Raw genomic sequence first — 16,139 nt, forward strand, 5'->3', positions numbered from 1 at the left:
ACTAATAGAGTGGATGCAGAAAATGGAATATCCAACACAAGTCCCCCCTACCCCACTCCTCCACGTCCCCAGTCATTTTGCCTTGACACATTTTCAGAGATTGAGCGTTCTATCCTGTTTTTGATGAGGCCGGGCCGGCCAGGCGGCAGGGATGCCTGAGAGCAGGAAGGACCCCACAGATGTGCAACGGCGAGCAGCCAGGGTCCAGAGGAGCCTCCGGTGACTGACGGGGCTGACACTTAGGGAAATGAGGTCATTAGACAGCATTATGAGGGAGCTGATAGCTCTGTAATGGGTTTTAATGCTGGAATTTAACCGAGAGCCCCATCGGGGACGTGCTCGATATATAGGCAGACAGGTGGGTCCCCCCCCCCCCCCCCCCCCCGCACCACACACAATAGAGTCCCAACTCTCTTGGGCTCTGAGGGGAATGTGTTGGGGTGATTGGAGGGAAGAGAGGAGAGATAGAGGAGGAATCAGGCTCTAAAAATAAGGCACGGCAGCTCTGAACTGATCCTGTGCAACACAAGGAGAAAATGAAGTTTTCTGACCTGATTTTAATGGATCCTTCACACCACACCTGCCCTTCACAATGGTATTGTACAGGCCCTTGAAGAGGTTTTTGCCCTCGTTTGTTTTGGATGATGCATTGAAGCCATAAAGAGGTGATTAGCCAAAGTCCTCAGGATTTAGAGAACAATACTATCTGCACCATCCAGATGATTGTCTCCGGTTTGTTGTAAATAGTTTTCCTTTCATATGGTTCTGTTGGCTTGCTATCTAATTCTCTGAAACAAAAGATACATTTCCATCCTTTTAGAGGCAACAATTTAAAGATTTGTCATTTTACATACACACACCCTGAGCCAAGCTGCCCATAGACTTAAGATCTCAAGTCAGGAAGAAAAAAAAGGAACTATCTAAATTTAGCCCATAACGATAAACTCTTAAGTTATAAGGCATAGGCTAATACGTAAGGGAGTTAAAAACCAGTGGGATAGTTTAGGGGAGATTAGGAGACATATTAAAGAGTCTCGCAAAGCTCCGTCAAAGCTGCACGCGTGTTTGCGGAGCATCGGCAGATGCTTAAAAAAGAAAAAAAGAAACAGGAGAGGCTCAAAGAGCTTTGTCCGGCTGGTGAGTGACAGACTATGACCCTGTAGCGCCTCCAAAGCCTCGTGGCCGTCTCTGGCTGTGCCACAAAAACAAATGGGCCACTTTATGGCTCTCCTGAACCTGGTCAGTCCTGGTCAGAAGGAAGATTTAGAGGGTGCATTAACACAGCCTGGCGGAGGGCAGGAAACTCACAAGGGGGGGGGGGGGTAGATGGATGAAGCAGAGGGGTGAATAATGATGGTTTTCACAGCTCCTTTCTGATTGGGTGACATGGATCATGTCCAAAGGGTCTCCCTGAGAGTTCTGAGGCGGGGGGAGGGGGGGGGGGGTTGTGAAAGGGAGCCATGTTCCTCGGTTGGTTTTCCACTAGTGCACGTGAGGAAGGCTAACAATACTCAGCTCAGTCATGAAGCTACATCTAATGTCCTAACTCTCACACCTCTGGGCATCCATTTCAGACCACTCTAGAGAAAACACACAGCCATGCACGTCACCGTTGCACTGGTGGGCTATGTGATGACCAGTAACTGCTGCAGAGGGTGTGCATGTGTTTGTGTGTATGCTGTATAGTATACAGTTCACACACATTATTTTGTAGAAGTATAGGAATGTTAGAGAACATTCATATACCATATAAACAGTATATATATATTTGAATAATTCCCAACAAAGCAAACGCCAACTTCAAGCACAACAATGGTGGACTACATTGTTTCTTTACAAGTGTTGCTCTTGGCTTTGCAAGCCTATGATGATTTTAAAACTGCTCGTTGCAATTGCTGTGGATACTCATCAAGAAAAAGATCATTACCAAAAACTTTTTCCCTAAAGGTGATTAACTAACACCTTAATGCTCTTTTAAAAATTGACGTTGCACGTGTACGTGGAATGGTACTAGACCAGTTGAGAGTTGGTGCCGCTCTGGAACCAGTTTTCCTGGCCAGGAGCCGTTTCTGTTCCTGTCAAAACACAAAGAACTGGGTTGAGATATCGGCACCAGCTCCGAACAAGCCCTCAAACTGCCTTGGCGGAAAAAGTAGTACGATTGCCTTCATACACACATCTAAGTCACTAAATCTTTTCTTCTTCCTCTTCACTAGTATGCATAAAGGCTCTATTCAGAACCGGGCAAGAATGGGGGTGAGACACCGTCCATCCTCCTGCTGGAGGTGTGCATGATTGCCGCGGAGGGTTTAAGTGACAGGTAAATTGCAGGTTAAGTGGAGAACACAGCCTTTTAACAGGAGGCTTCAGGCTGCTGTAAATCCTCCTTAGTCTCTAATCTGAATACAAAAGGCTGGGGTGCGGGGAGGGGGATTAAATCTGACCCCTCAATGCGCTGTTTGTTCCAGAGGAGAGCCTGCTCTAGCGAGGAGAAAAGGCCCGGTTTACCTTTCCCTTTGTTTGAAGCAGCAACGTAAAAAAAAAAGAAGAAGAAGAAAAAACACAAAGAAAAACAACAGCGTCCACAATGAGGCCTGTTCACTCGCAAATTTTCTCAGGACAAAAGCAAAGCCTGGAGTCGTCGGCTGAGCCCCACGGCAGGCCCTGACGAAGAAACGAGAACCAACCCAGGCACTGGCAGACAGTCGGCATTCCAAGAGCAGTGGACTGTTTATTTGAGGATGAAACGCCATAACGTGCCACTATTATCACCAACCGCGGAGGAAGGGAAACAAATCCTTTATTTATTCTGCGATAAATAGAAAGAGGAGAAGAGGAGAAGAGGGAGATGGGTCGGGGTGAGGCAAAAAAAAGCGGCAGGGGCTCGAAGAGAGAGAAAAAGGCGCTTTGGTTTGTCAACGTTTTAGAGGCTTAGAGTCAAACCTATCCGGGCTCAGGAGAGAGGAGTCTGGGTGTTAGGCAGGCAGAATGACTCTTGATAGAAGGAGTTTGCGGCTCAAGTCGAGAGGAATCGTCTTGGCTCCCGGATGAGGGGAGGACTAATTGATTCTCTGAAGTTTCCTGTCGTAGAGCCCGATTACAGGTGTGACCGGATTAAAAAAAGGAGAGAAAAAACAAGGGATCTGGAGGAGGAAGGCTAGAAATCAAAGAAGAAGATGATGAGTGGCTGCCACGGCAGGATCAGCATCACAAACACCCATTTGTGTGTGCGTGTATGGAACGTGCCTGTGTGTGTGTGTGTGTGTGTGTGTGTGGCTGTGCACATGCATGTTCTTACCTATTTGAACTCTTCGTCATGCAGTTTGCTCAGTTGGGTGTGCACGCTGAACAGCCCTCACAAGGTCACATTGCAAACCCTCCCGTGTCTGTGCAGCCTACCCGAACAGAACGTCGCACGGTGACGCTACTGCCATCACTCACTCCTGGTTACAGCACCTCAAAGCCAACGGCATGTGTCCAGCCTGCCTATAACATGCAGGGGGAAGATTGAGCACCACTGCACAAGGGAGACATAGAGACCGACTTGAGGCAAGACAGAAGAGGAAAAGCAGGCTCGGGGAGAAGGAGAGTTAGGGTTCATATCCAGACCTAAGCTGTCACGCGCGCAGCTGTAATGGCTTGTTTAGTGGTAAAGTCCAATCTGGGCTCCATGGAGAGACATTATTCAGGGGGTATCGATTGGGCCCCTCGGCCACTGTGGCCTGGGCCCCTGTCCCTGATCCTGTTCAGTAATAAGCGTACTCGTGTCAAGGTGGTAATTATCATTGATCTGGAGCTGTTGTGACAGGACAGGGCTGGCTACGTTATGATGCATGCCCGGCATGGGACTACTGCGTTAAACAAGGTGGCAGCAGGCTGGTACTTTAATACCAAGCAGCAGCTCTGCCTCTGAGGGCACAGCCACACCCTCCCTGCTAAGAGAGGTGCAAATCTGAAATCAATCGATTATGCCAGGAGCCAACGGAGGCGACGGCAAAAAAAAGCGTGAGGAAAAAAAAGGGACTGGAGATGGAAGATCTTAGCTACCTAGTCACGGCAGGAAATGACATCGTACGACATTTGACCCAATTACCAGGAGTGTTAGGCATTCGCTAGCCTTATCTGTTCCTCTCTAGTAGCACACTCCACCAGCACACCTGCTGGGTCCCACTTTCCTCATGATTGGCTCTTACCCTTCCCAACTTCCCAGTCCTACCAACTACCAACACCAGCCTACAGACACACACAGGCTAGCTCACACACGCATGCATGTGCACGCACACACATACTTGGTTAGGCACAGAGATTTATAACCGTGGATCTGGTTCTGTGTGGTCACCTGCGGCAGAGAAACAAACTTTCCGTACAGATATGGGAGTACCACAGTCATAACAACAATTAACACCACATAAGAATTAAAATGATTTAATCTGACAACGGTTCTTCAGTATCCTATTGGCTCTGTTTTGTTGAGCCTGACAGTTAATACTACAACCATAACCTTTTCTCTATGGTGGTAAGAAATTGAAAGGAGTAGAGAGGGAGAGAAAGATAAGTATGGTGGGGGGTTTGAGGCAGGCAATCAGTTTTCTTTTTGTACCCGTCGGAGCAGGACTGGTGTCACCTGCAGTCCAAACCCCATTTCCTCTGATTAAGTCCTCCCAAAATATTCCATTTGTCAGTGTCACAGCCTCAAAGCGCCGCCATGGCGACCAGTCAGCCGTGTCTGTTGACTATGTCACTCTCCAATTTACATTGGACGGTGACAACATCATCATGTCCCTAATGTCCCTGTGCCTCTCTCTCTCTCTTTCTCTCTCTCTCTCTCTCTCTCTCTCTCTCTCTCTCTCTCTCTCTCTCTCTCTCTCTCTCTCTCTCTCTCTCTCTCTCTCTCTCTCTCTCTCTCTCTCTCTCTCTCTCTCTCTGGTTCTTTTTTTCTCTCTTGCTCTCTTTCTCCCTTTTCCTCTTTTCAAAACATATACAGCACTCGATTGTATTTGTGTGTCGATTCTTGTGTGTCAATGTAAAAAAAAAACAACACAAAAAACAAAGGCTGTAATGCTAAAATCCTTTTCTATTCACACTCAATGACAACTATCCCCAATCAAAATTGGGTTGCAATTGTATTTGATTGTTGTTTTAGAAAGTTGTTTCCTCTATCTATTATGAGTGTGTATGTGAATGAGCAGTGTGTGAGTTTGGCACTCGTCTCTCTGGTCTAACCCCATTAGCACCCAATGCGTTTTCAGGAGAAGAGCCGGCATGGTTCAGAGAGGATGGAAATTTCAATCTGCCCTTTATCATTTTCCCTATCATTACTCCAAACAAGACCATTTCCTATTTTCCCCCATTTTAAGTCCCAAGAGAAAAGGGAAGAGGGGTGAAGAGAAAAAGTGTGTGTTCAAAGAGAGAGAGGAAGGGAGAGAGAGAGAGAGAGAGAGAGAGAGAGAGAGAGAGTGAGCAAGAGAGAGAGAGAGAGAGAGAGAGAGAGAGAGAGAGAGAGAGAGAGAGAGAGAGAGAGAGAGAGAGAGAGAGAGAGGAGGAAAAAGAGAGATAGAATGAGAAAGAGAGAACGAGAGAAGGAAAAAGAGAGAGACAGAAGTAAAAAGAGAGCGAGAGAGAAAGAGAGAGAGAGGAAGAAAGAAAGAAAAAGAAGGGCACCCCTCTCTCGGCTTGCTCAACTTTCCAAATGTGTCGCTGGAAAGGGAGCAGAGATGGGCTGTTTAGATATTATTAGGAGTCCATTATGATACGGCATCCCATCCCTCTCTTTTTCTCCGTCCTGTCTCCCTCCCCTCATTCTCCTGACAGGTAGCGGGTACGCTAGCCTTGATGACCAGACTCAATCACCTGTGACAGTTTTGATTTGATGTCAGTCTTCGGGGTCGCTCTATTTGTTTGAGCAGTTAAGAGGTAATTGTGTGACATTGGCGGGGGAAGATGTGCTTCGGCGACGCACTCGCTGAACCGGGGTTGGGGTGGGGGAGTGAAAGGGGGGGACGAGGCGAGGTGTGGCGCAGGAGTGTGGCGGTAACAAATGAGGGTTATTTCCCCACTCCCCCCCCCCCATCCACAACATTCCCAGGCTGTGTGGTGGGTGAAAGGTGTGTATAGGCAAGGGGCGTGTGTGTGTGTGTGTGTGAGGGGGGGAGGGGGGACGGACGATGAGCCCTTCTACCCTGAGGGAACTGAACTGTGAGATGCTCATTCAGGAGTGTCAGCTCCCCTCTTTATCATCACTTTCACTCGTTTTGAACGGCATTGTTTTTTCTGTGTGTGTGTGTGTGTGTCTGTGCTCGCCTGCACGTGTCAAAAACGATGTTTTTGAAACAGTTGTTGGCTTCCAAGGTCTCTTATTAAGTTACAGTAGAACGTCTTTGCAACAAATTCAAACAAATCTAAGTCAAAGAATCATTAGCAAAGTCTGTCAAAACAACCTGGAAATAATCAACAAATAATCTTAAGCAACAAAGTCTCAAACCTCACTCAGGATCTTAGCAGTGAATCTAATAAGAGTGACCTGCACGGTGAGACCAACTCCTTCCATAAGATAGGGATTCCCGGGCCCTCAGCTCTCTCTGGCTTGAAATGTGAGAAGTAATCTACAATCCTCCTTTTCTCATGTAGAAAAAGCCAAAGGAATCATGGCTGAAGAGTGCAAATCTGTGAGCTATAGCTTTACTCCCCCCTCTCCTTCTCTGCTAAGCACTCAAGCCACAACCCTGTTCTTCTGTCAGGAAGTAGGAGGAAAGTAGGAGGAAATAGGAAGTATTGGGTTGGGGAGGGGGGGGGGAGTAGAGGAGAAGTAGAACATGTAGACAAATCTGAATAAGGGCAAACAGGGCAACAAAAATAAGGACAAATGGCTCTGATGGCTCTGTAGGTTGCATTCTTGACAGTGGCCACTATGCTGCGCTGTGCCTCTCTAGGCGCGTCTGGGTGCCAAGAGAGAGGCTTTCTCCCTGTGTACGTTGGACTCATCCATTTGTTTGTTATCTCAATCCAGGATTTGGAGAGATACAAAGCTGATTAAACAACAAAAGCATATGGGAAGATAAAGGACACTTAGGTAATGGGTTTAGGCAGCCTCTTTAGCACGCTAAACGCATCCCCTTTCTCTCTGCTCTAAATGCGTTTGTTATTCTTCTCCATGAGACTCAGTGATCCAAAAGGAAAAAATAAGAAAAAGAAAGGAAGGGGGGAAAAACTATAATACTGGAAAAAGAGGGGGCATAGAAAGTAGATTTGGGTAACAATCTGGGGCTGTAAGTCTAAGAAACAAGTGCAGTAAAGTGCAGCCGGATGCAGTAAAGTGCTTCTGCGCGTGCAGCAAACTCCCAGGATGCTGTTGGTTTGCTTGTGCTGCATTATATGTGCTGGTCAGCTGCTAGAACAGTGCAAAATGTGGAGTTTGTGGGCCCATGGGGGTTCCCTACCCTTACTGTAAGAATGTGTGTGTATGTGTGTTGATTTGTTTAACTATTCTTGTGAGGACCAGAAATCTCTTGAAGAATAGTAAACTAAAGAAAAATATGAAGATTTCCTTAGGGTTAAGTTTAGAATTTGTGTCAGGGTTAGAAATACATTAAGGGTTGGTGATTGCTTTAGAGTTAGGGTTTGGCTTTAAGTTTAAGTTTAGGATTAAGGTCCAGGTTAGTTTTTCGGTGAAGGTTAAGGTTTGGTTAAGATTAGGGTTAGGGAAAACTAGATTTTGTTTGGGAAAGAGTCCTCACAAGAGTAGTACAACAAATGTGTGTGTGTGTGTGTCTGTTTTAACGTATCTGGGTCTCCCTGTGCCTGTGTCTATTTGTGGGTGTTTCTTTCTGTGAGAATATGTGTGTGTGTGTGCATCTATTTCTCTGTATGCCAGTGTCTATGTATGATTTTAGAAAGAGACTGTGAGTCTGTGCTAAAGGTATATGTATAAAAAACACTTGTCTACTGTTTGCCCTCAAATGCAAAGCGTTGAACAGAGTAAATTGATGCAAATCATTTGTTTTGGGATTTAATTTTGGATGGTACATACAGTAATTTCCTTGTCTCTTGAACTCAATTATTGAATTCATTCAATATATTTCCCAGTGCATAGATATGTGAGAACAGACTCTTTGTGTGTAAGTTCAGTGGCATGTAAACCAGTACAGAGACAGGCGTTGCCACTTCTGGTGAACATCACTTAAAGCAATCCTAAAGCTTAGCAGTCTCTCTTTGATAATAGCATCCCACGGAGGTCAATGAGCAATGAAGTAGGGCGGAGGGAAAAAACATATTTACCCTCCTCCTACTACTTCCCCTCACGAATGGAAGCCATGAGAAAGGTGCTTACTTAGGCGAGATAAAGAGCGAGATGAGACACAGCGGACGTGGATTAGAGAAGCGAGGCGATCGCGGCCAGAGGAGGCAGGGGAGACAAGGGTGGTGGTGGTGGAGGGTGGTGGTGGGTGTGTGCAGAGAGTGAGTGAGACAGAGAGAGAGAGAGAGAGAGAGAGAGAGAGAGAGAGAGAGAGAGAGAGAGAGAGAGAGAGAGAGAGAGAGAGAGAGAGAGAGAGAGAAAGAGAGAGAGAGAGAGAGAGAGGGGAGGGGGGGGGGCGGCAGCGGAGTTGGTGTCTGGGCTGGTTGGATATGGGGGGAATATTAATCTGGTTTTAGTGTGAGCAGGACCCCACAAACGGCTCAAGCAAACAGAGCTTAGACGAGGCCAAGCCTTGGAGAAAGTCCTAAATCTTCACATTAGCTCCCCGCGTTTCTTCTGCTGAACCCGTAAGCTCTTTTTCTAAAGGGCAGCACAAACAAACCGCAACCCCCCCCACCCACCCTCCCGACACAACCCCCTTGCCAGTCCTGCGCCTCCCTTCTCTCTCTCACACGCCACACTTGAAATCAAGACAGCTTTCAGAATCCAGATTGCTGGGAATTTATAAATCCAGGGGCCCAAGTGTATAAGGGAAGATTAGAAGGGTCCCATCCTTGAGGAGTCAGGGTGCCACCTGATTGTGTTCCCCTTTCTCTGCTCTGCCCTACTTCTCTGTTGGTGAAGAAAGAGAGCAAAGAGACAAGAGGCGTCCTGATGGCTCAAGAGGCTCAAGCCTCCCCAAGGAGGCAGGCCATTTAAAGCGAACGGCTTTTTACCTGTCCAAAAAAGAGAAACATCCGCAAATATAACCGCGTTCGTTCAGCAGATGCTTTGCTCTGAAGCGACATAGAAGACGACGACGACGACTGGGGGCGGACCTGCGATCTCTTGATCTGCAGTCAAGATCTTCAGACAAGTGCTCTGACCACTCAACTATAACCCCCCCACTCCCTTAACCCCCCCCCTTCAATAAACATTTGTCAGCTGTCAGAGATGCAACTGTAAACTCAATAAGAAAGTAACTATATTTCAACTATCTGTCTGTATGTGGAAGTGTAACTGTCTTGACGGGTGGCACTCAAGAAGCGAGGAGAAGTTCTATCTGAGCGGCTTGTGAGCCTAAAGAGGGTATCAGTCTGTCCCGTGGGTGGAGAGGGGAGCTGGCGGGGGCAGGGGGAAAGCGGCTGAACCTCATCCCGTCACCTGCAGCTCCCTGGCGGGAAGGCAAGCAGGAAAAGCTCTGGTCTGGCTGAGTTTCATTAACCTGACTGCATGTGCCAAAGCTCCAGTATTAGAGCTAATCAAACAGGCACCGTCACACACACCGCAGTCCTGTGGGTCACCCAGGGACTCCTGTGGAGGAGCCCACTGCTCTACCAGCGCTGGAGTCCTACACACACACATCCAGACATACATACACGCACACAAACACACCCACACTGCACATGCACAAACTCTTACACACTACCAGACTCCCGTTCTGCAAAACCAATTGGAAGTCTATTTTTGTTGGAGTTCAACTTACCTCGAGTAGACCATCAGCCATTTGATGTCTGGGAAGTGTGTCCAATACTTTAAGTCACAAGGTTCAATATTACTCAGAGAAGAAGTCATTTAAACATCAAATGGAACACTAAAGGTTTATTTTTCCTTATGGTCCATATTGATATAAAAAATGGTAAAGTCCTTTTTAATTCAAAATGTAAATTTCATGGTCAATGAAGTACATTTATTAGCGTAAAATCTATTCCAGCATCATTCCAGTAGCTGATAAAAAAATGGAATGTTTTGAGCTAAAATAATTTGATGTGGGCTGCGTTGCTGCACACACTTTGCGCAGACCTCCAATTTTGATATTTTGACTTTCATACAATAGCAAGAAGTTAAAATCACTGGATTTCATTTGCCTAGTACCCAACAGGGATAGTTTATAATATTAACAAAGAGTGGGGTAAAAAGAAGCTGTCTCATTGAACATAAAATGTAAATGGGGTGTAGTAAATTGGGGTTTTAGATATGTTGAGTATAAGGAATTGGTTGTATTTAAGCTGCGTGCAAGTCCCCCACTGGCAGTATTATCCTCCCAATGCAACTGTCAAACAACAGAACATGTCGCAAAACGTACCTTTATCAAAGGGGCCTTGGAAATATTAGGATATTTCTCAGAATGAAAACTACGGAATGGATCCATCTCATTATTTTCTCGTCTCAAAAAAGCCCTCTTAATATGATGTTTTTCTGTGCATATTACATAACCATGACACTCTATGGTTAAACATGGAGGGTTCACACGCACAAACACACACATACACGCACATCCTCAAGCACGCCGTGTGACAGGTTGGTCCCATGGCCTTCAGATGAGGCCCTTGGGGCGATTCGGAGGGTAACCAGGTGTCTACCCAGACGCCCACTCTTTGGAACAGGCCTCATCAGAGCAACGCCCCGAACAGATCAATCTTCCTCTGACACTTCATTTAGACTGCATTAATGTGGAATTAGGGCCCATTATGGCTATTGGCAGGCCCTGGCAGTCCCATGGCCCAGTTATCCTAGCCTCCCAGGAGAGACAGCCTCTGAATGGACCAGATAAGGCTTTTCCAGCCCTGCTACAAAGCTGAATAAGTGATTAGATTTTTTTTTCTTTCTCATTCAACCCAGTCATCAGTATTGCTAATCAACTGAAGGAATGCGTAAGGGTTTTTTCATCCCCTCTGCCTTAGTCGTCTTAGACTGAAAGGAGATAATCAGAGCCATTTGAAGTGCAGGTATCAGCTTTATTGACTGGTTGGGTCTAGGCTAGCAGTATAGCAGCATAGTTGATAAATCTGCCTTTTGAATGGACACCTAATTATCAAATTTCAAAAGTGTAAACGACTAGGGTAGACTGTATGAGTTCATCATGATCAGTCTATGCACTGCCTCTTTTCCTTGTCAATAATATCTGGTGTAAGGTGTAGAGCAAGACCGCGGCCCTCAAGGCTCGATGTCAGAACTCATGGCATGGTGTGTTCATGTGTGTGTGTGTGCTTGTGTTTGTGTGCAAGTGACAATAATGGAGGCCCATAGTGAAGGTTTGAGCAGTTGTCCTTAAGTTGTGCTCATACATCAAATTTGGAGCCCATGCTTCACTGACAGTAAAGACAGACACACACTAGGCAATTAACACATATGCACACACACACAAATCCTGTACACTAACAATTATGTTAAAAATGTGTTTTCTCTCACTTAGACAAAACACGTTTGATACACTGTATCATTTCAACAATTGCATGTGTTGCAAATATATGGAGTCATTTCTGTCCACTCCTTCTGAACAAAAATATTCCCATCATTAACAGCAGATTTGTTTCTTAAGCTTTTCAGACTTCAATATGAGCAGTGAATCAGGTCTCGGTTAGGAATTGTCTATGATGACCAAGGAGAGGTAAATCACTGGATAGGCGTCAGGTCAGCTTCTCTCCCTCCCTCCCCAAACACACACACACACACACTCACACACCAGGCTGGCCCCCCATCACCCCCTACTGTCTCAGGGGAGTTCACGCCGAGGGTCCCCTCTGCGCCTCTCTCACTGACCAGGCAGCTGAGAGGCACACAGATACCCCCTTAAGGAGCTTTACTCGCTCTGGAGGAAACTTAATCTCCTTTTTTAACGCCATCCCAAGGCTCCTAGCGGGCCCTGAATAGAGCAGGGGGAGGAGCCGGCTGCGGAGTATCTGGGCGCCCACATGGCAGCCCAGCCCAAATCTGAATATCTGAGCCACGGTGGAGCTGTGAGACGCCGCTCCAGCGCCAGCACAGGAATTAGCCCTCCGACAGGCCGCGCTAAATCTCTCCTCCAGCCCCCCCCCCCCCCCCCCCTTGTCACCACCACTCCCCTCCCTGCACCTTCTCCTACTTCTCTTTCTACAGTAGGCTAACCACACTCCCTACCGCATGCTGCAGCACCACGCCACCTCGCCTCCCCGGCTCTGCACGTGTTTTCTGGGCTGAGGCCTGAGAGAGAGGGGGAGAGACGAAGAAAGAGAGGAGTGAGAGAGAAAGAGAGAGAGATATATAGAGAGAGAGAGACAGAGAGAGATAAAGAAAGAGAGAGAGGTGGCAGTGGAACGGGAGAGGGAGAAGGTGGTTGGACTTTGGAAACTGATCTCAAAAAAGCTTGATAAAGCTTAAAGAGTGTATATTGTCATATGCCTCATTTGAAGACATTGTTATGAAACCATTGGATGTGGGATGGATAAAACGAGATGCACAATCTATTCCTTGTGTCTGGACATTCACACTGGGCCAGACACACAGGGGAAAGGAAAAGAAGCCCCCCGCCTATTTTTCTGATCCCTCTCCCTCTGTTTCCCTCTGGGTGAAAAGGTTCCAGAGGGGGTAAATATTAACACTGACGGACTTGTGTGAAAATCTCTGAGCTGTTTTATTCGAAAGGAGGTGTGACCGATTACCAAAGAGGGTCGGATTCCTCAGGGGCAAAAGGTAGCGGCTCTGTTCACCCAAACACTTTGGGACCAGCACTCTGACATGCTCCTTTAGCACCCTGTCAGTCGACTATTTCCAAAGCAAACACAGTCAAGGCTTTCTCTCCACAAGTCAGGCACCAGCTCATAAAGTCCCTGAAAAGGACTTAGAGTGGTGAAGAGCCACAAGAAAACAAGATGTGGGCAAACCAAACAGACCCCTACAAAGCCCTGGACATGGTGTCTTTAGTCAACTTACGCTCTCTTACAGAATATGCTCCCAGCCAAAATGGGGAATTTCAACAACATTTTATCTTCACAGGTCTAAACATAGAACCGAGTGGTTTTCATGGTTAAAATGACATTTTTTGGTAAAAGCTGGTTCTAGATGTCAGACATGAATAGAGAAACAGTGTAATGTAGATTTGAAATGAACGTGGTATCCAAGCCACTATGACGCAATGTGAATGCTTACTACCTTCTTTCCCCCTGGAGTGATAAAAATGGCCCTCAAATTTTAATTATTGTCTAAAAAATTACAAGAGGTTATGTTATCTCATCCCATCATCAAAGTGTCATCTCTAGAAGTCTTAGCTCATTGTACCCACCCTCCACGGTGTGGGTGATGGCGAAATGTATTTATTGGGCATTGCTTTCAAAAAGCCAAACAAGACCCTTGGTGATGTGGTGATCTTGGTATGTGTGTGCGTGTATCAGTGTGTGTGTGTGTGCATATGTGCGAGCATGTGCATATTGATGAGTTTCAAAGAAACTGATGAGCAGAGCATAGTGTTGAGTGTGTCGAGAAGCTGAGAACAGCATCTGGTCCCAGACTGGGGGCCCAGTGGAGGAGGCATTTCCAGTGGAGGTGTGAGATTCTGGCACAGCCGCGATAATACAGTCCACACACTGGCTTAAGAGACACAGGAAGTATATGAGGAATTCAAAAGCAAAACAATTACTTCTGCAGCAGATAAGAGGTATTTGGCAAATGAGCAAGTCATAGATGTAGCATAAGAATAACAGCGCACGGTTATTACTATTCCTTTCAACCTTCTACAATACACCCCCCAATATTTGTGAGAACAGTGTCATGTCCTCGTTTATGCCTCTGGTTTTATGTGATATAGTGCAGTTTCATGACTGTATAAAACTGGCCTTGCTCCAGATTCTGTCCTGTGACATCAAAACCCACTCAACAAAGTGATAAGGTGTCTTCAGTGGCTATACCCTGAGTCAAGACTTTGGAATTAACACCTCACCTCCAAGAGGGAAAGATCAATAGAGAGCCAGGGGGAGATCATTTAGGCCGGGGTGTGGAGCGCTCTGACGATCAAAGACTGGAGGTGTATGCAGGGGGGAGTCTGGGTGAAAACTATTTCACAGACTGATCTAACATGCCCCTCGACCGTGGAGCTGTGACCTCTCTCTTCATAGAGCATGTCAACTGTGAAAGGACATTTACAAAGTAGGCTTTTATTAGGTCACATAATCTGCTGAAATCCCGATGAAATGTGCCGCCTGTGTAAAATCGGGTCTCATTGATTTATTATATGGTTTAAATAAAAACAAGTGAGCTTTGTTTATTGGTGAAGTTTGAACTTGCAGAGGAAAAAGGATAAGAATATATTTCTCTGCCCACTACTTACAAGCTGAATTTCACACACAATGTTACAGTACAAAACATCCGGATGAAAACAGGCTGTACATCAAATTAAGTGAAAACAAAAAACAACAATAGGGGGAGCAAGTGATTGTTTGAGTAGGCTACTGTAATAAAGGCATGATAGGGCATGATATATGGCAGCTAACAGTCACAGAGGAAGTACAGAATACTGTGTAAACTGACTTTTGATTCTGATCCCAAAGTAAACTTCTAGAACCTTGGAGGTGGTGGCAGGTGATTTTAGAAGCTAATTAGCTTAGCTGATCAAACACAGATTTGTGCTACAGTACGCCAAATTCTCTTCACAACAAATGTTCCTAACAGAACTTTATGGTGGAGAGTTCAATGATTTTTGTACATAGTGGAGAATGTAATGATTTTTACATCATTTGGAAACTGAGGTAAATCTCTAATGAAGACATTTATGCATCTTATCAGACCATAGAAAAAAAGTATTAAAAATATTTAACATTAAGTTCAAGTAAACGCATTTATAAAAAAGACCAGCTTATGCTATTACTAAAATGCAGATACTTCGCGTGTGCATTGCCTTGTGCATTTTCTCAACCACACCAGCCACTGTAGCAAACATTGATGAGAGTTTGCGAGCTAAAATACGAAAATTGGATTTTGCACTGCCAAGACCTGTATTTTTAGGTGCAGATAAGTCTTGTGTTAAATTGTAACATAGCTGAATGTAACTATGTAACTAGAATAAAAACGTTCATTTTTGTATGTATAGCCCATAGTTGAAAGCACTTCCAAGTTGAATCCCTGAAGCCTGGAAGCATTTAGGCCAATTTGAATAGAATGGATTGATATAACCAATTCAACACAGTTACATATGCACATTTGGGATGGCCAGGTGTATATACTGAACTAGGCTCTACATTCTAACTCATCAAGTAAATAATGGTCATGCCAGTTTTATAATATCTAACATGAGGGAAATAATTCATTTATAATAAATTCAATTTATTATTATAAATACAGCATTGGCTGCATTAGCAGCCATGATGACATCGAGTCCTGATGCCGTTGAGACCTGATTTGAGAAGAGAAATCAAGAGAAAAACTAGAGTTACACTTCTGTGGACATTTTGAAGTCGCAGCAGCTGGGGCAATTGATTTAAATAGGCTATATCCCCTCCTAACCTCCTAACAAAATGACTTAAGTGTTTACTTTTAAAAGGGGTCACTGCACACACGACAAACTCCATGCCACCAGAGCAATTAAACCATGACAATAGTAGGCATTGTTGCTAACGCACACTGGTTTGTGACGTCATACGCTAGCTGTGGCTAACTAGCTAACAAGCTCCTGTTAGATGGAAGGTTGGGCTATATGCAAACATTATGAAAATTTGTGAAAAACTGTATTTCCATTAGGGCATAGCAATACACTGCTGAGTTGTAGTGTTTTGTTTTGAGCAGATATCAGAGTTGACAACCGTTTTGGGTCTGTTTCATTGGTTATTTCTGTTAGGAATTAACAGTTTTCCTAATGGATAGGATGCATTTATTTGTAACTGCTGGGGGTTATGGGGTAGGCATGTGGCAAACAGATTATACAAATTATTTTACAAGGACTTCTAATGAGTGGATTCTAAGGAGGATAATGAAAGGTCATTCAGAAGAAACTTAATTG

The sequence above is a fragment of the Osmerus eperlanus genome, chromosome 26 (assembly GCF_963692335.1).
Source record: "Osmerus eperlanus chromosome 26, fOsmEpe2.1, whole genome shotgun sequence".
Taxonomy (NCBI): Eukaryota; Metazoa; Chordata; class Actinopteri; order Osmeriformes; family Osmeridae; genus Osmerus; species Osmerus eperlanus.